Source organism: Triticum urartu, chromosome 2 (assembly GCF_003073215.2).
Source record: "Triticum urartu cultivar G1812 chromosome 2, Tu2.1, whole genome shotgun sequence".
Taxonomy (NCBI): Eukaryota; Viridiplantae; Streptophyta; class Magnoliopsida; order Poales; family Poaceae; genus Triticum; species Triticum urartu.
The window spans coordinates 716,664,369-716,685,224 of record NC_053023.1 but is presented as its reverse complement, the minus strand read 5'-3'; positions in this window follow the sequence as shown (position 1 = coordinate 716,685,224).

Here is a 20,856-nt window from a genome sequence, read left to right as displayed (position 1 = left end):
AAAATTCGGAGTATTTAGATCTTAATGATGAAATTGATGAAAGTGGGATTGAAAGAAATAAAAATCTAGATGTTGCTAAACCCACTATATTGGATTTCAAGGAATTTAATTATGAAATTTGCTCTTTAGTTGATTGTATTTCCTTGTTGCAATCCGTGCTAAATTCTCCACATGCTTATAGTCAAAATAAAGCCTTCACCGAACATATTGTTGATGCCTTGATGCAATCTTATGAAGAAAAACTTGAGTTGAAAGTTTCTATCCCTAGAAAACTCTATGATGAGTGGGAACCAACTATTAAAATTAAAATTAAAGATCATGAGTTTTATGCTTTGTGTGATTTGGGTGCTAGTGTCTCTACTATTCCCAAGACTTTGTGTGATTTGCTACATTTCCGTAATTTTGATGATTGCTCTCTAAACTTGCATCTTGCGGATTCCACTATTAAGAAACCTATGGAAAGGATTAATGATGTTCTTATTGTTGCAAATAGGAATTATGTTCCCATAGATTTCATTGTTCTTGATATAGATTGCAATCTTTCTTGCCCTATTATTCTTGCTAGACCTTTCCTTAGAACGGTTGGTGCGATTATTGATATGAAGGAAGGGAATATTAGATTTCAATTTCCATTAAAAAAGGGCATGGAAGACTTTCCTAGAAAGAAAATAAAATTACCATATGAAACTATCATGAGATCCACTTATGGATTGCCTACCAAAGATGGCAATACCTAGATCTATCCTCGCTTTTATGCCTAGCTAGGGGCGTTAAATGATAGCGCTTGTTGGGAGGCAACCCAATTTTATTTTTATTCCTTGATTTTTGCTCCTTCTTAGTAATAAATAAATTATTTAGACTCTGTTTTGGTTGTGTTTTTTGTGTTTAATTAGTGTTTGTGCCAAGTAGAACCGTTGGGAAGACTTGGGGAAAGTCTTGTTGAACTTGCTGTAAAAAACAGAAACTTTAGCGCTCACAAGAACTGCTGTCATTTTTATTTTAAGAGTGATATTTAGTTAATTCTTTTTGAAGATGATTAATAGATAAATTCCTCACGTCCAGAAATTTATTTTAGAACTTTTGGAGTTCCAGATCTTGCGCTAGCTACAGATTACTACAGACTGTTCTGTTTTTGACAGATTCTGTTTTTCGTGTGTTGTTTGCTTATTTTGATGAATCTATGGCTAGTAAAATAGTTTATAATCCATATAGAAGTTGGAATACAGTAGGTTTAACACCAATATAAATAAAGAATGAGTTCATTACAGTACCTTGAAGTGTTCTTTTGTTTTCTTTCGCTAACGGAGCTCACGAGTTTTCTATTTTGAGTTTTGTGTTGTGAAGTTTTCAAGTTTTGGGTGAACTCTTTTGATGGATCATGGAACAAGGAGTGGCAAGAGCCTAAGCTTGGGGATGCCCATGGCACCCCCAAGATAATCCAAGGACACCAAGAAGTCAAAGCTTAGGGATGCCCCGGAAGGCATCCCCTCTTTCGTCCACTTCCATTGGTAATTTACTTGGAGCTATATTTTTATTCACCAACATGATATGTGTTTTGCTTGAAGCGTCTTGTATTATTTGTGCTTTGTGTCTTAGTATGCCAAAATCATCCTTGCTGTACACACCTTTTGAGAGAGCCATACATGAACTAAAATTTGATAGAATACTCTATGTGCTTCACTTATATCTTTTGAGCGTAGTAGTTTTGCTCTATGTGCTTCACTTATATCTTTTGAGCTAGATAATTTTGCTCTATGTGCTTCACTTATATCTTTTGAGCGTTATAATTTTGCTCTATGTGCTTCACTTAGATCTTTTAGAGCACGGTGGTGGATTTGTTTTAAAGAAACTACTGATCTCTCATGCTTCACTTAAATTATTTTGAGAGTCTCTTAATAGCATGGTAATTTGCTTAATAATAATATGCTTGGTATTCAAGATTTGTGAAACTTTCTATTGAGTGTGTTGAATACTAAGAAAAGATTGAAGCATGATAATTGTTTTGAGATATGGAGGTGATAATATTAAAGTCATGCTAGTTGAGTAGTTGTGAATTTAAAGAATACTTGTGTTAAGGTTTGTGATTCCCGTAGCATGCACGTATGGTGAACCGTTATGTGATGAAGTCGGAGCATGATTTATTTATTGATTGTCTTCCTTATGAGTGGCGGTCGGGGACGAGCGATGGTCTTTTCCTACCAATCTATCCCCCTAGGAGCATGCGCATAATACTTTGCTTTGATAACTTCTAGATTTTTGCAATAAGTATATGAGTTCTTTATGACTAATGTTGAGTCCATGGATTATACGCACTCTCACCCTTCCACCTTTGCTAGCCTCTCTAATACCGCACACCTTTCGCCGGTATCATACACCTACCATATACCTTCCTCAAAACAGCCACCATACCTACCTATTATGGCATTTCCATAGCCATTCCGAGATATATTGCCATGCAACTTTCCACCATCTAGTTCATCATGACACATTCATCATTGTCATATTGCTTAGCATGATCATGTAGTTGACATAGTATTTGTGGCAAAGCCACCGTTCATAATTTCTTCATACTTGTCACTCTTGATTCACTGCATATCCCGGTACACCGTCGGAGGCATCCATATAGAGTCATACTTTGTTTTAGAATCGAGTTGTAATCATTGAGTTGTAAATAAATAAAAGTGTGATGATCATCATTCAATAGAGCATTGTCCTAATAAAAAAGAGAGAAAGGCCAAAGAAAAAAAGAAGGCCCAAAAAAAGAAAATAAATAAAAAGGGGCAATGCTACTATCCTTTTACCACACTTGTGCTTCAAAGTAGCACCTTGATATAGCGAGTCTCATATATTGTGCTTCAAAGTAGCACCATGTTCTTCATATAGAGAGTCTCATATGTTGTCACTTTCATATACTAGTGGGAATTTTACATTATAGAACTTGGCTTGTATATTCCAATGATGGGCTTCCTCAAAATTGCCCTAGGTCTTCGTGAGCAAGCAAATTGGATGCACACCCACTAGTTTCTTTTGTTGAGCTTTCATACATTTATAGCTCTAGTGCATCCGTTGCATGGCAGTCCCTACTCACTCACATTGATATCTATTGATGGGCATCTCCATAGCCCGTTGATACGCCTAGTTGATGTGAGACTATCTTCCCCTCCTTTTTGTCTTCTCCACAACCACCATTCTATTCCACCTATAGTGCTATATCCATGGCTCACGCTCATGTATTGCGTGAAGATTGAAAAAGTTTTGAAAAAGTTAGAGAATGAAACAATTGCTTGGCTTGTCATCGGGGTTGTGCATGATTTAAATACTTTGTGTGGTGAAGATGGAGCATAGCCAGACTATATGATTTTGTAATGATAACTTTCTTTGGCCATGTTATTTTGAGAAGACATAATTGCTTTGTTAGTATGCTTGAAGTATTATTACTTTTATGTCAATATAAACTTTTGTCTTGAATCTTTCTAATCTGAATATTCATACCACAATTAAGAAGATTTGCATTGAAATTATGCCAAGTAGCACTCCGCATCAAAAATTCTCTTTTTATCATTTACCTACTCAAGGACGAGCAGGAATTAAGCTTGGGGAAGCCTGATACGTCTCCAACGTATCTATAATTTTTGATTGCTCCATGCTATATTATCTACTGTTTTGGACTATATTGGGCTTTATTTTCCACTTTTATATTATTTTTGGGACTAACCTATTAACCGGAGGCCCAACCCATAATTGTTGTTTTTTGCCTATTTCAGTGTTTCGAAGAAACGGAATATCAAACGGAGTCCAAACAGAATAAACTTTTGGGAACGTGATTTTCTCACCGAACGTGATCTAGGAGACTTGGACCCTGCTCAAAGGAACAAAAGAGGCGGCCACGAGGGTGGGGGGCGCCCCCTCCCTAGGGCGCGCCCCTGCCTCGTGGGCCCCTCGTTGCTCCTTCGGCGTGCTTCTTCCTCCTATATATACACACGTACCCCCAAACGATCAGAACAGGAGCCAAAAACCTAATTCCACCGCTGCAACTTTTTGTATCCACGAGATCCCATCTTCGGGCCTGTTCCGGAGCTCTGCCGGAAGAGGGTCGTCATCACGGAGGGCTTCTACATCATCCTAGCCACTCTGATGAAGTGTGAGTAGTTTACCTCAGACCTTCGGGTCCATAGTTAGTAGCTAGATGGCTTCTTCTCTCTCTTTGAATCTCAATACAAAGTTCTCCCCCTCTCTTGTGGAGATCTATTCGATGTAATCTTCTTTTTGCGGTGTGTTTGTTGAGACCGATGAATTGTGGGTTTATGATCAAGTCTATCTATGAATAATATTTGAATCTTCTCTGAATTATTTTATGTATGATTGGTTATCTTTGCAAGTCTCTTCGAATTATCCGTTTGGTTTGGCCAACTAGATTGGTAGTTCTTTCCATGGGAGAAGTGCTTAGCTTTGGGTTCGATCTTGCGGTGTCCTTACCCAGTGACAGAAGGGGCAGCAAGGCACGTATTGTATCGTTGCCATCGAGGATAACAAGATGGGGTTTATTTCATATTGCATGAATTTATCTCTCTACAACATGTCATCTTGCTTAATGTGTTACTCTGTTTTTAACTTAATACTCTAGATGCATGCTGGATAGCGGTCGATGAGTGGAGTAATAGTAGTAGATGCAGAATCGTTTCGATCTACTTGTCACGGACGTGATGCCTATATACATGATCATGCTTAGATATTCTCATAAGTATGCTCAATTCTGTCAATTGCTCAACAGTAATTTGTTCACCCACTGTAGAATACTTATGCTCTTGAGAGAAGCCACTAGTGAAACCTATGGCCCCGGGTCTATTCTCATCATATCAATCTCCATCACTTTAATCTTGCTTTGCTTTTTTACTTTTCCTTTAATTTTTACTTTGCATCTTTATACCAAAAATACCAAAAATATTATATCTATCAGATCTCATTCTCGTAAGTGACCGTGAAGGGATTGACAACCCCTAATCGCGTTGGTTGCGAGTAGCTATCGTTTTGTGCAGGTATGAGGGACTTGAGCGTGGCCTCCTACTGGATTGATACCTTGGTTCTCAAAGACCGAGGGAAATACTTACGCTACTCTGCTGCATCATCCCTTCCTCTTCGAGGAAAACCAACGCAAGCTCAAGACGTAGCAATACCCCACTATCACCACAAGTATTCATATTCAAGACTTATGTCAAGTGCTCTGAAATGCATAAAAGTATTCAATCCGATAAAACGAAATCTCAAAGGGAAAACTCAATTCATCACATGATATAGAGGGGAAAACACCATATGATCCGACTATATTAACAAAGCCCGTGATACATCAAGATCATGACATCTCAAGAACGCGAGATAGAGAGAGATTAAACACAAAGCTACTGGTACAAACCCTCAGCCCCAAGGGTGGACTACTCCCTCCTCATTGTGGTGGCCGTCGGGATGATGAAGATGGCCACCGGAGATGATTCACCCCTCCGGCAGGGTGCCGAAATGGGGTCTAGATTGGTTTTCGGTGGCTATAGAGCCTTGCGGCAGTGGAACTTCTCATCTAGGTTAACCCTGAAGGGTTTTGGAATATTTGTGAATTTATAGGGAAAAGAGGGGGTGCGGGAGGCCACCGAGGTGGGCACAACCCACCTGGGCACGCCTGGGCCCCCAGGCGCGCACTGGTGGGTTGTGCCCCCCTTGGGGCACCCCTAGGTGCTGCTCTGGCCCATCATGGGTGTTCTGGTCCATCAAAATTCTTCAAAAAGTTTCGCGGTGTTTGGACTCTGTTTGATATTGATTTTCTGCGACGTAAAAAATAAGAGAAAAACAACAACTGGCACTGGGCACTAGGTCAATAGGTTAGTCCCAAAAAATGATATAAAGTTGCTATAAAATGGTTGTAAAACATCCAAGAATTATAATATAACGGCATGTACTTCATAAATTATAGATACGTTGGAGACGTATTAGCATCCGAAGCTTAATTCCTACTCGTCCTTGAGTAGGCAAATGATAAAAGAAATAATTTATGAAGTGTGAATGCTAGCAAAGTGCACAAGTTTTATCAATGACAATTTCAGTCAATTTTCCTAGCATCATAACAACAATTCTTTCTTTATAAAACTTCTCATGTCATAGTAGCAACCAATTCACGTGCTAAGGTTCAAACAATGAATTCTCTTGAAACTCAACAACCTATGTTCTCAGTCACCAAGCAATTGCAATTCAACTTATTCAACTGAGTTTAAGTAAGAGCTCCACATACTCAACCATCATATAGTCTTCTAAGATTTCTAACACTCACCGCATACACATGAGCAAAACGTTTCAACCGGACACATAGAAAGATAGGGGCTTATAATTTTGCCTCCCAACATATTCACCTCAAGGGTGATGTCAACAATAATAACTCATGCTACCTATATTCAACTGGACATATGTGCCTAGATCTTTCCTCACCACATGATGCTTGCCAAAAGAGAAAAATAAAAAGGAATAGAGAGAAAAACTTTGACTCTTTGCATAAAAGTAAATACATAAAAGTAAAATATAGGCCCTTCGCAGAGGGAAGCAGAGGTTTCCATGCACTTATTTGTCTGTAGGCTCAACCCCTTAGTGCAAAAGAACGTCACGTTATATTTCCCCTTATGACAGCAACCTTTATTATGCAGTCCGTCGCTTTTATTACTTTGCCATCACAAGTTTGTACAACGCTCAATTTTCTCTTACACTAAATGATCTAACATTTTTAGAAGCAATTTTTATTGCCTTATTGCACCGATGACAACTTACTTGAAGGATCTTGCTCAATCCTTAGGTAGGTATGGTGGACTCTTGAAAATAAGATTTGGGTTTAAGGGTTTTTGGATGCACAAGTAGCATCTCTACTTGATGAGGAATTTTTGGCAAGCAAAGATGGGGGGCAAGCACCACATGTTGAAGGATCTATGACAATATAACTTCTATGTGAATGTGAACAAACATAAACAATGACGTTGTCTTCCTTGTCCAACGTTAACAATTTTGGCATATAATACCTCGGCGCTCCCACCACCCCTCCGGCGATCTTCACCCCTCTCCATTGATTCCTTGATCCTTTCCGGCCATCTTGTCCGGCATCTTCTCTGGATCAAGGCAATACCCATCTCCTATGGGTTCCTCTGGTGGATCTACCCTTGGCTTGGATTTCTCCAAGGGTAGGGTTTTCTCTGATGAATTTTTCAGATCTACTGGCCGTACAATTCATCCGATGGGAAGAGGGAGGGCTTTCATTGTGATCGTGTCTTTCAGTAGGCACGCCTTTCGCCTGTCAGAAGATTCTATGGGGGCGGCGCTGGAAGCTGCGCTTGGTGGATCGGCAATTGATCTTCGGGTTAGTCATGTTAAGGAAAAAGTTTTTTCATTTCAAGTCTCTTGCAAGCAGGTTGGCTTCATTATTATGGATCTACGCTCTTTTAATTGTGATTTGTTCAAGTGTTACTTCCATCTTTGGGGTAATGGAGGACCCAATTGGGTTCGAGAACTTAAGATCTGGCGAAAGGAATGTGATGCTGAATGGATTCTGATTAGTCCATCTAAGCGTAGGTCCTCGTTAGGTCTAATGGCGATGCATAAGCCCCCGGTTCGATCATCTCTCAAATCTTCAAATTCTACAAGAAAGAAGCTATCTTTTGCCACGTTTGAAAAGTATTCCCTTGCAAGGGTTATAGATATCCAGCTACTCAGAATTGCATTGATACTATAGTTGATGGAGGGTATAATCTTTCTGCTCATGAGCTTGTAGTCATTCGACAACCTCCTGCTCTTGACTTGCATTGGACGGTGGGTAGGCCACCCATCGTGTTTGGTACAGTTAATTTGTCGCCGGAGTTACACCGGCTGGCCGTTGTGCCTCCATCTGGTCCGGTTTCTGTGGATCCGCAGCCCGTGATTTCTGGTAATCTCTTGGCGCAATTTGAGGAAGCGGGAACTGCTCTAATTCAAAATGGGTGTTTAGAATCGAGCCCATCTCAGTTGGTCATCCCACAATATGAGGGCTCAATGTCTCACGATTCTCTTGCTTTTGGTGGGCTTGAAGCTGGCCCGTCTGCTTCTGGGCCCCCGACCTTGGGCTGGTTTCTTCTGGGTGCCAGGGCCTGGAGGGCGATTCGATAGAAATTCCATCCACACAAGAGGCAGCCCGGCAGTTTGACGCCATGGTCGATGACATGGTGGACCGAGTTTTAACATGTACTGTATGCGCTCAGAAGGGCCACATGGCAGCCTCTTGTGGAATGCGAGCGGTCTGCTCGGCTTGCTCCCGTGTGGGTCACTCTAGACATGAGTGTAATGATTTTGCTCGGTCTCATGGATTGGTTTGGAGGCATAGCTCGCTGCAACAAAGTACGAGTATTTCGGAAACCTCAGCTGATCAGGGGAAGGGAGCCGGAGTTATTGGGATATCTAGTCCTGTCACATCGCCACCGCCCACATTGCTCCAATCTTCTCCCCCTCCTGCCAAAGAAACCCCCTGCTCTCCCAAAGAAACCCTCTGCTCGTCGCCGCTGCAGCCAACCATGGCGAACTTTGAGCTCGACCTGCATCGCCTTGTGCCACCAGGGCATCACATCATTGATGGTGGGGATCGGCGTCTACCCCGCACCTTCTTCACGCCGGCGACTCGCCCCCCTCGACGCCATGAAGATTACATGGTTGCTGAGGTTATGCCTGCTCCGGAGGGACCCCTCGGGCCTGTCAGAGAGGAAGTGGTGCAGTTTCTTCAGAACAGAGGTACTTTTGTCCGTTCTTCTCAGCCATGGTTTCATGGGGTCGGTCTATTTCAAGTTCGGGATCCGTCTTTCAGATACACTTTGATCCAGCATCCGCCGTTTGCTTTGGGTAATGATCGGTTTGTTAGATTCATGAAGCATGATGAGGGGGAAAACTTTAAAGGAAATCATGGTTTTCGTAAGGGCTGGCTCAAGTTTGTTGGGATTCCCCTGGATTATCGCACGACAGAGTATATTTCGCAAGCAGTAGGTACTTTTGGAAAATTTCACTCTTGGGATAGTGAAGATCCGTACCTGGTCCGTACTGTTGTGGAGGCAAGCTTTCCAGATACGCCTCTGGTGATGTGGTTTTTGGGGATTATGCTGAATGGGGGGGTGCTCAAGTTTCTTGGACTGCTGCATGCTATGTTCTTGGGGCAGATTTTGCTGATCAGATGCCCAATGATGAGGATCCAATGCCTTTGGATGTGTGACGCCCGGATAATTAAGCTACAGTAACTCCACGCTAATGATGCCAAGTCATCATCATTATGAAAAAAAATCAATCAAGAAATATTTCAAACTCAATTCAAATTCAAGTTTCAAGATAAGTTTTCATTTCTTAAAACTGTCAAACAGAAATGTTCGTTGGGTTGAAAATATTCACTATTTAGTTTTCATGCATAAACATACATTATTTGAGTTAATAAATCGCCTCCAACCTATTTAAAACAGGACCAAAACAATCCCATTTAACCTATTTACTTTTAAGCAAAATTCAAGTGAGTTCAACTAAGCTCCAAACTTTTTATGGCAAGGCCAAATATTGCATTGCATTTATTGGCCAAGTTACATTATCTGCAAAAGTCATTTGATGGTTTATTTAAATACAAAAACTGTTTCTGTAAAAGCAAAGGTAGAAAAACAAGAAAATAGAAGAAGGCCTAAAACTACTTTGCCGCTGGGCCTAGCCCAACAGGCCGATCCAGCCAACCCAACCCCCACCCCAGTTGATCGCCCTGTTCCCCCGACTAGTCGCTACAGGGGCGAGCCCCCCCGGACCAGCTCGTCGGCATGGGCGAGCGGATAAGGACTGCCCCGCCTCCTCGGTTCTCTCCTCCTGCTCCACTCCCCCACTTCCCCCAGATCCGCCTTCCCTTCTCGTTCCTCACCCCTCCTTCCTCCCTTCCGCTCGGGACTCACCTTGCCGGGCGTGTCCGTCACCGGCCACCTCGCCCGGTCGCGCCCACCAAGGTCCCCAGCGCTTGAGGATGTGTCGAGCAGCCGCGTCGTCGTCGACTACGTCGGCTACATGGACGGGATCCACCCCGGAGCGCCTGCATCGCCGCCACGCCTCGTCTCAACGCACTCCGCGACGGTTCCGGAGCCAGCGAGCCTTCCCCGAGCTTCTTTTTGCACACCTACAGGCTCCCGGTGAGCCGCGCGTCCCCTCCTCCCGTTCTCCTCTACTCCCGTTGACGAACACCCCCCGTAGCCACCGTTCTCGAGCACACCCGAGCTCTCCCGTACGTGTACGCGTACGCATACGTCTGTGCCGCGCTGCTGGTCCTTGCTGATGCTGCTTTGCACCTGCTGCCGTCTCCGGCTACTGTCGCGTTATGCCGCCCCTGCCCATGCTCGGCTCGCCCCGCACGCGCCCCACTGGTCGTTGCCTGCCGCTCCCCTTGCGCCCACGCGCGCACCCGCTCCGCCTGCTATAGTCGCGCTCACCATAACTGCAGCCATGTCGCGCGCGCTCCGTCACTGCGTGCACCACGCCGGCCGTGCCCGCTTTCGCCTGAACGCGCCCGCCTCCGCACGGCCTCGCCGGGTCCGTGTGTCGCCCGCTGCGCTGCAGCCGCCGCCTACTGCGCTCGCTAGCGCCGCGCAGCACCACTGCTTGCCCGAAGCTGCAGCTGCTCATGCCCGTCCCTGGCCACACGCGCGGTTGACTGCGCCATGGCCAGGCCGGCTTCGCCGGTAGCTACTCTTTTGCCGCTGCCTGCTGCTATGCAACACTGCTACAGTAACATTCAGTTACTGTAGCAGTAGCTAGCTTTACTGACTTTACGCTGACTAGCTCTCTGAACAGCCCCTAAACAGCATTAAGACAAGTCCTAAGATGGGTAAAAATTATATGAACGGAAAGTAGACGTAACAAGCTTCATTTTGTTCCATTGGACCTGTTTCAGATAATGCATGGATTAAATCCTACAAAAATCACAAAATGCTATCTTGTGTTAAAAGGAATAGAGTTACTCCTAGCATAGTGTGTGTACGTGAGTGTGTAGTGTGTAGGCACCACAGCCGTGTGTGGCCGGCTATGCCACACCCTGGCCAGCCTTTTAGTTAGTTTATAATTAGTAGTACTAGCTAATTTATCCAATAGTAGATGACATGTGGACCCATTAATGGTTTAGAGAAAAACAAATTTAAAATAATTGTCTAAGTAAATGACATATGGCCCCGTACACTGTTCATATGTTGACTAGTTAATCTTTGACTGGGTCAACCCAACCCCTGGCCCCACTGTTATACACTATGCTAGAATAGCACTAGGAAACAAAATTATTTTACTGTGTAATTTCTAAATATAAGTAAATTCAAAAAAATAATATAAATTAATCCATAACTCGGATGAAAATACTTTGTACATGAAAGTTGCTCAGAACGACGAGAAGAATCCGGATACGCAGCCCGTTCGTCCGCCACGCATCCCTAGCATAGTGAACACACAACTTTCCCCCTCCGGTTCATCTGTCCGAAAACGCGAAACGCCGGGAATACTTTTCCGGATGTTTCCCCCCTTCACCGGTACCACCTCGTACCGCGTTAGGGCGCACCTAGCCTCACGCTTTGTCATGTCATGCATCGTCATGCATTTGTTTGTGTTATAATTATTGTTTCTTCCCCCTCTTCTCTCGCTAGACACCGAGACCGACGCCGCTGCTACCCAGTACGACTACGGTGTTGACGACCCCTCTCTCTTGCCAGAGCAACCAGGCAAGCCTCCCCCTTGATCACCAGATATCGCCTATTCTTCTCTATACTGCTTGCATTAGAGTAGTGTAGCATGTTACTGCTTTTAGTTAATCCTATACTGCTGCATAGCCTGCCCTTACTACTACTATTGTTACCTTTACCTGCTCTCCTACTGCTTAGTATAGGATGCTGGTGTTCCATCAGTGGCCCTACACTCTTGTCCGTCTGCCATGCTATACTACTGGGCCGTGATCACTTCGGGAGGTGATCACGGGCATATACTATATACTTTACACTGTTACATTACCGGTGATACTGTTTGGAGATGGGGGCTGAAGGGGCAGGTGGCTCCATCCAGGTAGTGGTGGGCCTGAGTTCCCGACGTCCCCCGACTGTTACTTTGTGGCGGAGCGGCAGGGCAGGTTGAGACCACCTAGGAGAGAGGTGGGCCTGGCCCTGGTCGGCGTTCGCGAATACTTAAACACGCTTAACGAGATCTTGGTATTTGATCCGAGTCTGGCCACTGGCTTATACGCACTAACCATCTACGCGGGGACAGTTATGGGCACTCGACGTCATGGTATCAGCCGAAGCCTTCGTGATGTCAGCGACTGAGTGGCGCGCGCTGGATTGGACCGTAAGCCTGCTCTTGTATTAAGGGGGCTAGTTCTGCTTCCGGCCGCGTTCGCAACGTGCAGGTGTGCAAAGGGCGATGGGCCCAGACCCCTGCGCCATAGGAATTAGACCGGCGTGCTGACCTCTCTGTTGTGCCTAGGTAGGGCTGCGACGTGTTGATCTTCCGAGGCCGGGCATGACCCAGGAAAGTGTGTCCGGCCAAATGGGATCGAGCGTGTTGGGTTATGTGGTGCACCCCTGCAGGGAAGTTAATCTATTCGAATAGCCGTGATCTTCGGTAACAGGACGACTTGGAGTTGTACCTTGACCTTATGACAACTAGAACTGGATACTTAATAAAATACACCCTTCAAAGTGCCAGATACAACCGGTGGTCGCTCTCTCACAGGGCGACGAGGGGAGGATCATCAGTTAGGATTATGCTATGCAATGCTACTTGGAGGACTTCAGTCTACTCTCTTCTACATGCTGCAAGACGGAGGCTACCAGAAGCGTAGTCTTCGACATGACTAGCTATCCTCCTCTTATTCCGGCATTCTGCAGTTTAGTCCTCATATGATACCCTTATTCCATTTGATACCAATGCATACATATGTAGTGTTGCTCCTTGCTTGCGAGTACTTTGGATGAGTACTCACGGTTGCTTTGCTCCCTCTTTTCCCCCTTTCTATACCCGATTGCTGCGAACAGACGTTGGAGTCCAGGAGCCAGACGCCACCGTTGATGATGACTCCTACTACTCGGGAGGTGCCTACTACTACGTGCAGCCCGCTGACGACGACGAGGAGTAGTTTAGGAGGACCCCAGGCAGGAGGCATGCGCCTCTTTCGATTTGTATCCCGGTTTGTGCTAGCCTTCTTAAGGAAAACTTGTTTAACTTATGTCTGTACTCAGATATTGTTGCTTCCGCTGACTCGTCTATGATCGAGCTCTTGTATTCGAGCCTTCGAGGCCCCTGGCTTGTAATATGATGCTTGTATGACTTATTTTATTTGTAGAGTTGTGTTGTGATATCTTCCCGTGAGTCCCTGATCTTGATCGTACACGTTTGCGTGTATGATTAGTGTACGATTGAATCGGGGGCGTCATAGGATGGTAATCCTCATCCAATGCCTGGACACCTAATTACTGACAACCTACCATTTGTTCTCCCGCCCTACCCAATGATTGGATGGAATGACGCGCCACTTGCACCCCCTCACCCTCTTGATAACTCTGTGGAGGCTAGCTGGGGCAATGCTCATTGGGGAGAGGAAGAGGACAACAATCAGCTTCCTCAGCCCGCCGTGCCAGAACAAGATCAAGTCTCCATTGTCATTGATCAACCTGAGGAATCTGAGTCTGTTGAGCAGCTCCTGCAGGTCTTTGAGCCACAGCATCCGCCTCTGATTGCTCAAGTTCAAGATCAACCTGCAGATGTGGTGCAAAATCCTCTGGCGATTGTGCCATATCAACCACCAGTAATTCAGCACCACCAGATCTTCGTTGGGATGGCCCGGATTGTGGCTGGACCCCCTCTTCCGCCTGAAATGCTTTGGAAGCGTTCTTTTGAGAATTGGATGTTTGATTTTTCAGTGAAAGAGGTGCCCAGGTCCATTTTCTTCAAGCCCCTGGGGACAGTCACCTATTCCAAGCGTAAGTGGTCAATTGCCTTTGATGATTCTCAGAGGATGTCTATCCCGCTCCGCCTGCTATAGTCGCGCTCACCATAACTGCAGCCATGTCGCGCGCGCCGTCACTGCGTGCACCACGCCGGCCGTGCCCGCTCGCCTGAACGCGCCCGCCTCCGCACGGCCTCGCCGGGTCCGTGTGTCGCCCGCTGCGCTGCAGCCGCCGCCTACGCTCGCTAGCGCCGCGCAGCACCACTGCTTGCCCGAAGCTGCAGCTGCCTCATGCCCGTCCCTGGCCACACGCGCGTGGTTGACTGCGCCATGGCCAGGCCGGCTTCGCCGGTAGCTACTCTTTTGCCGCGCTGCTGCTATGCAACACTGCTACAGTAACATTCAGTTACTGTAGCAGTAGCTAGCTTTACTGACTTTACGCTGACTAGCTCTCTAACAGCCCCTAAACAGCATTAAGACAAGTCCTAAGATGGGTAAAAATTATATGAACGGAAAGTAGACGTAACAAGCCTCATTTTGTTCCATTGGACCTGTTTCAGATAATGCATGGATTAAATCCTACAAAAATCACAAAATGCTATCTTGTGTTAAAAGGAATAGAGTTACTCCCATAGCGTGAGTGCGTATGTGTAGGCACCACAGCCGTGTGTGGCCGGCTATGCCACCCTGGCCAGCCTTTTAGTTAGTTTATAATTAGTAGTACTAGCTAATTTATCCAATAGTAGATGAAATGTGGACCCACTAATGGTTTAGAGAAAAACAAAATTTAAAATAATTGTCTAAGTCAACGACATGTGGCCCTGTACACTGTTCATATGTTGACAGTCAATCATTTGACTGGGTCAACCCAACCCCCTGGCCCCACTATCATACACTGCTAGAATAGCACTAGGAGACAAATAATTTACTGTGTAATTTTAAATATAATAAATCAAAAAAAAATAAATCCATATCGATGGAAAAACTTTGTACATGAAAGTTGCTCAGAACGACGAGACGAATCGGATACGCAGCCCGTTCGCCACACCCTAGCATATGAAACACTACAACTTTCCCCCTCCGGTTCATCTGTCCGAAAACGCGAAACACCGGGATACTTTCCCGGATGTTTCCCCCCCCTTCACCGGTATCACCTCATACCGCGTTAAAGCACCTCTAGCACCGATACTTGTCTTGTCATGCATCGTTATGCATCTGTTTGCATTGTATTCATTGTTTCTTCCCCTCTTCTTCCGCTAGACACCGAGACCGACGCCGCTGCTACCCAGTACGACTACGGAGTTGACGACCCTCTCTCTTGCCAGAGCAACCAGGCAAGCCCCCCCTTGATCACCAGATATCGCCTACTCTTCTCTATACTGCTTGCATTAGAGTAGTGTAGCATGTTACTGCTATCCTATTACTGATGCATAGCCTGTCCTTGCTACTACTGTTGTTACCTTTACCTGCTATCCTACTGCTTAGTATAGGATGCTAGTGTTCCATCAGTGGCCCTACACTCTTGTCCGTCTGCCATGCTATACTACTGGGCCGTGATCACTTCGGGAGGTGATCACGGGCATATGATATATACTTTACACTGTTACATTACTGGTGATACTGTTTGGAGATGGGGGCTGAAGGGGCAGGTGGCTCCATCCAGGTAGTGGTGGGCCTGAGTTCCCGACGGCCCCCGACTGTTACTTTGAGGCGGAGCGACAGGGCAGGTTGAGACCACCTAGGAGAGAGGTGGGCCTGGCCCTGGTCGGCGTTCGCGATACTTAACACGCTTAACGAGATCTTGGTATTTGATCTGAGTCTGGCTACTGGCCTATACGCACTAACCATCTACGCGGGAGTATATGGGCACCCGTCGTGGTATCAGCCGAAGCCTTCGTGACGTCAGCGACTGAGTGGCGCGCGCCGGATTGGACCGTAAGCCTGCTCTTGTATTAAGGGGGCTAGTTCTGCTTCCGGCCGCGTTCGCAACGTGCAGGTGTGCTAAGGGCGATGGGCCCAGACCCCTGTGCGCTTAGGTTTAGACCGGCGTGCTGACCTCTCTGTTGTGCCTAGGTGGGGCTGCGACGTGTTGATCTTCCGGCCGGGCATGACCCAAAAAGTGTGTCCGGCCAAATGGGATCGAGCGTGTTGGGTATGTGGTGCACCCCTGCAGGGAAGTTAATCTATTCGAATAGCCGTGATCTTCGGTAACAGGACGACTTGGAGTTGTACCTTGACCTTATGACAACTAGAACCGGATACTTAATAAAACACACCCTTCCAAGTGCCAGATACAACCGGTGATCGCTCTCTCACAGGGCGACGAGGGGAGGATCATCGGTTAGGATTATGCTATGCGATGCTACTTGGAGGACTTCAGTCTACTCTCTTCTACATGCTGCAAGACGGAGGGCCAGAAGCGTAGTCTTCGACAGACTAGCTATCCCCCTCTTATTCCGGCATTCTGCAGTTCAGTCCACATATGATACCCTTATTCCATTTGATACCAATGCATACATATGTAGTGTAGCTCCTTGCTTGCGAGTACTTTGGATGAGTACTCACGGTTGCTTTGCTCCCTCTTTTCCCCTTTCCTATACCCGATTGCTGCGACCAGACGATGGAGCCCAGGAGCCAGACGCCACTGTCGATGACGACTACTACTACTCGGGAGGTGCCTACTACTACGTGCAGCCCGCGATGACCAGGAGTAGTTTAGGAGGATCCCAGGCAGGAGGCATGCGCCTCTTTCGATCTGTATCCCAGTTTGTGCTAGCCTTCTTAAGGCAAACTTGTTTAACTTATGTCTGTACTCATATTGTTGCTTCCGCTGACTCGTCTATGATCGAGCTCTTGTATTCGAGCCCTCGAGGCCCCTGGCTTGTAATATGATGCTTGTATGACTTATTTTATTTGTAGAGTTGTGTTGTGATATCTTCCCGTGAGTCCCTGATCTTGATCGTACACGTTTGCGATTAGTGTACGGTCAAATCGGGGGCGTCATGTGATATCTTCCCGTGAGTCCCTGATCTTGATCGTACACGTTTGCATGTATGATTAGTGTACGATTGAATCGGGGGCGTCACAAGTTGGTATCAGAGCCGACTGCCTGTAGGAATCCCCGTTCCACACTCTTTGGCCGAAGTTGAGTCTAGTCATTGCAAAACTTTTACTAACATGGCTGTGCGGCTTACGGGCCCACGTCGCCATTGGGTGGTAGTAGGATCTTTTATTCCTTGACCTATACTCTGGGACTCTGACATCTCTTCTATTCGGGTTAAATGAATTTACTAAAACTCTAACATTAGGTTCTCGTAATTACTTTCTCCCGGAGAGCCTCTTCAGTCCAGATGATCGCTAACTGCACCAGAATATTTTGAAGATACTCTCCGATGTTTCCCCGAGACCCTTGTGCCCTTCGCCGTTGCACTTCCATACCACCGATAAATCCCTATGGAAGGCTACATACACTTGTCGTCCATAACTTCATTTCCAGTTGTTGTTGTTATTACAATATACACTGAAATACTTTGGATATTCCGAGGATCCTTTGTGTCTACTGTCTTGCGGCTCCTTTTCCTCATGAATACATGTATGAATAATTCCTCGCATTTGCCGGGGATTCGTTCATCTCCAGTTGTTCAGGTATTTCGCAAAATTCTTCGAAATGCCATTCGATCTTCCGAAATCCTCAGTAGCCTATTGCTCTTGATCTTCTTTACCTGCTTGCATAATGGTTAATTCCATATGTCAAGCAATATTCGTTAAAATCCTTGTGATGAACATTCTGACCATATTGATTCAGCATGTGTGCGAATGCACGCAATCATCAGTTGATCCTTATAAATTATCTTTTCGGCTCGGATGTCTTCCCAAACATGAGCTGGTTTCGACCATTCAAATAGTTGTTGATTGTACCCCTAAAGCGACTCAACTTATCCAACCCTAATCAGAGTGTTGCTTCTGATCCCTTGATTTAAAAATCATAATTTCGTTGCATTTGAGCTTAAATTAGTCAGTTGTTTCTATGGTCTGATCTTCTTACCTTTTTCTTCCTCTGGTTGAGTACCGATGCTCACATTAGATCCCTTGTGGACCACCAGATCCTTTGTTGGATTTTATTCGACACCGTCCTTCATATTCATTAAACATTGTGAGCTTTTCTTCGGATACATAATGCCTTTGGTAAATTGTATCCTCTGCTTTGTGAACCATGCTCTACTTTCGAACTTGTATTATTTACTCCGAAGTTTGTGGTATATGTTCCTAAGATGCCCTGATGGGTTGAACCTACGCCTTCCCTAATCCGTGTGAACCCGAAAGACTTCACGGGTCATACTTATCTGGTATTGCACCAGGTAAAACTTTCAACAACTAATGTCATTTTCCAAAAGCGAGAAGTGAATGGAAGGTTATACATTGAAGAAGTGGGAGTCGACCTTGAACCTTGTGTTCATGCCCATGGAAACGATGTAGATCTTATCATTGAAGCTTCTCTTACATTAATTATCCCCTTGGTATAAGTTCATCTCATATCTGGGATCTGGCCTTTTGCAATCGTGGTTCCGACCATGTTCTCCTTTAAATACCATTTAGTGTGCAAGTTTAAGCGCTTGTCTTCTGTAGAGAAATACCCCAGTCCAACCTCTACTTTGATCTGTCATCGAGTATTACCCCCTCTGGTATCTCGAGATTATCACGGAACTGCATAACTTCTTATGAGTCCTTCTTCAAGTATTATTTGACTTTCGCTGCACCATCATTTGACTTGATGTCATCGCCGACCGATTACATCTTCATGAAATCTCTCAACAATTGTGTCGTGATCATCATCAATCTTATGAGCTCTTCTAGGATATCAATCGAATTCATGATGAGAAATACCATCCTTGCCCCTCGATGAATTGTATTATCATCGACAACTTTATTGCCTTCCCTCCAACACAAACTTGTTCGTGTTCTGTGCTATACCTTGAGTTCCTTGCTATCCAACATTTGGTCTTCTTTACCTTGGAGTATTACCATCTTTTATATCAAGGATGTCATGCTTAGCACACCCGGCCGGAGGCCCTATGGTTATAGATTCCTTTTCAGCAAGGTTATCCATTCTTCCATGAGGAAATTGTAAGACTTATTCTACAAGTTATTCCTGATGGATCCTTTGTGTTTCCAAAGTCTGACCTTTGCCTGAAGACCATGTCCATGCTATCTCGAAGCATATATATGGTACTCCTATTTTCAACAAGAACATTTAAAGCCTAATGTTAAATGTTTCCTGCTCAATTATCCAAACACCGATGTATGGGTAATGTCTTTAAAGTTCTCTCCCCTTTCCTAAATGGTTTTCTACCTTCTATCATGTCATGGATATCATCTGCTTGTCCTTGGGAAGGATATACCCTTGAAATATGTGTTTAAACACATGTTCTTTTCCATTGTTCTGTTAATCTGATGATCACATTTTCCTTTCCATTGTTTTGTTTAACCTTTCTGGTGATCTATATGATCTAAGCAGTAATGTTCTTCTGCTTATGTAAACACCTTGGTGTACAACCGTGTCAGTAAGACCCTGTTGCTTTTGTTGATAGCATTCCGGTAACCACCGATGGACGAGAACTTTGCCTATTGGTCCACCTCGTTCAACGAGCAGGAAAATGGTTCTCTTCGTCCCTCGCCCTTGGTACCGATGTTATTGTTGACATAAATGACAGGCTATCCTCTGACATGCCTTGTTATCATGACTGTGTAAAATATCACCGCCCTTTCTACTTTTAACCCACATGGTGGGCCCATAACCCACAATTCCACATGATCGAAACCTGACTCTCCTGTACACCCCTTGTTCCCAAGGTTGTTCCTCGTGCGTGGCCTCGTATGTAATCCATGAGCCACCTTCCGAGAGATCATCAATTCTGGCATCAGACGCAATACTTATTCCCATTGCTCTGAACCCCTTTAACACTTCGTTTTGGGCAATGAACGATTGCCTATGTGCTTGAAACTTCTATTTTGCCCCTTCTTATTTTGCTCTCGAAAATTTCTTAAGTTTCAATTTGAGAGTTACTTCCCCCCACTTTCCCTGAGGTCATCTACCAGATAAGCAACCTTGTAGAGGTCGGTCCTTTCGAAGCTACCCCTTATAATTTTCGTACATACGATGGCGATCCTGAAGAAGAGATGCCGGCTTCATCATGATGACTGAAGCATAGGAATGAAGACATCAATGTTATGGATCGACCTCTTCGAGAAGAGCAACAAAGATCAAGAAGCATCATTAGGATTCCGTAACATATTCTTCCCCCTTACTCCCCTCTTAAATCTCGGGACGAGATTTCTTGTAGTGGAGGAGAATTATGACGCCCGGATAATTAAGCTACAGTAACTCCACGCTAATGATGCCAAGTCATCATCATTATGAAAAAAATAAATCAAGAAATATTTCAAACTCAATTCAAATTCAAGTTTCAAGATAAGTTTTCATTTCTTAAAACTGTCAAACAGAAATGTTCGTTGGGTTGCAAATATTCACTATTTAGTTTTCATGCATAAACATACATTATTTGAGTTAATAAATCGCCTCCAACCTATTTAAAACAGGACCAAAACAATCCCATTTAACCTATTTACTTTTAAGCAAAATTCAAGTGAGTTCAACTAAGCTCCAAACTTTTTATGGCAAGGCCAAATATTGCATTGCATTTATTGGCCAAGTTACATTATCTGCAAAAGTCATTTGATGGTTTATTTAAATACAAAAACTGTTTCTGTAAAAGCAAAGGTAGAAAAACAAGAAAATAGAAGAAGGCCTAAAACTACTTTGCCGCTGGGCCTAGCCCAACAGGCCGATCCAGCCAACCCAACCCCCACCCCAGTTGATCGCC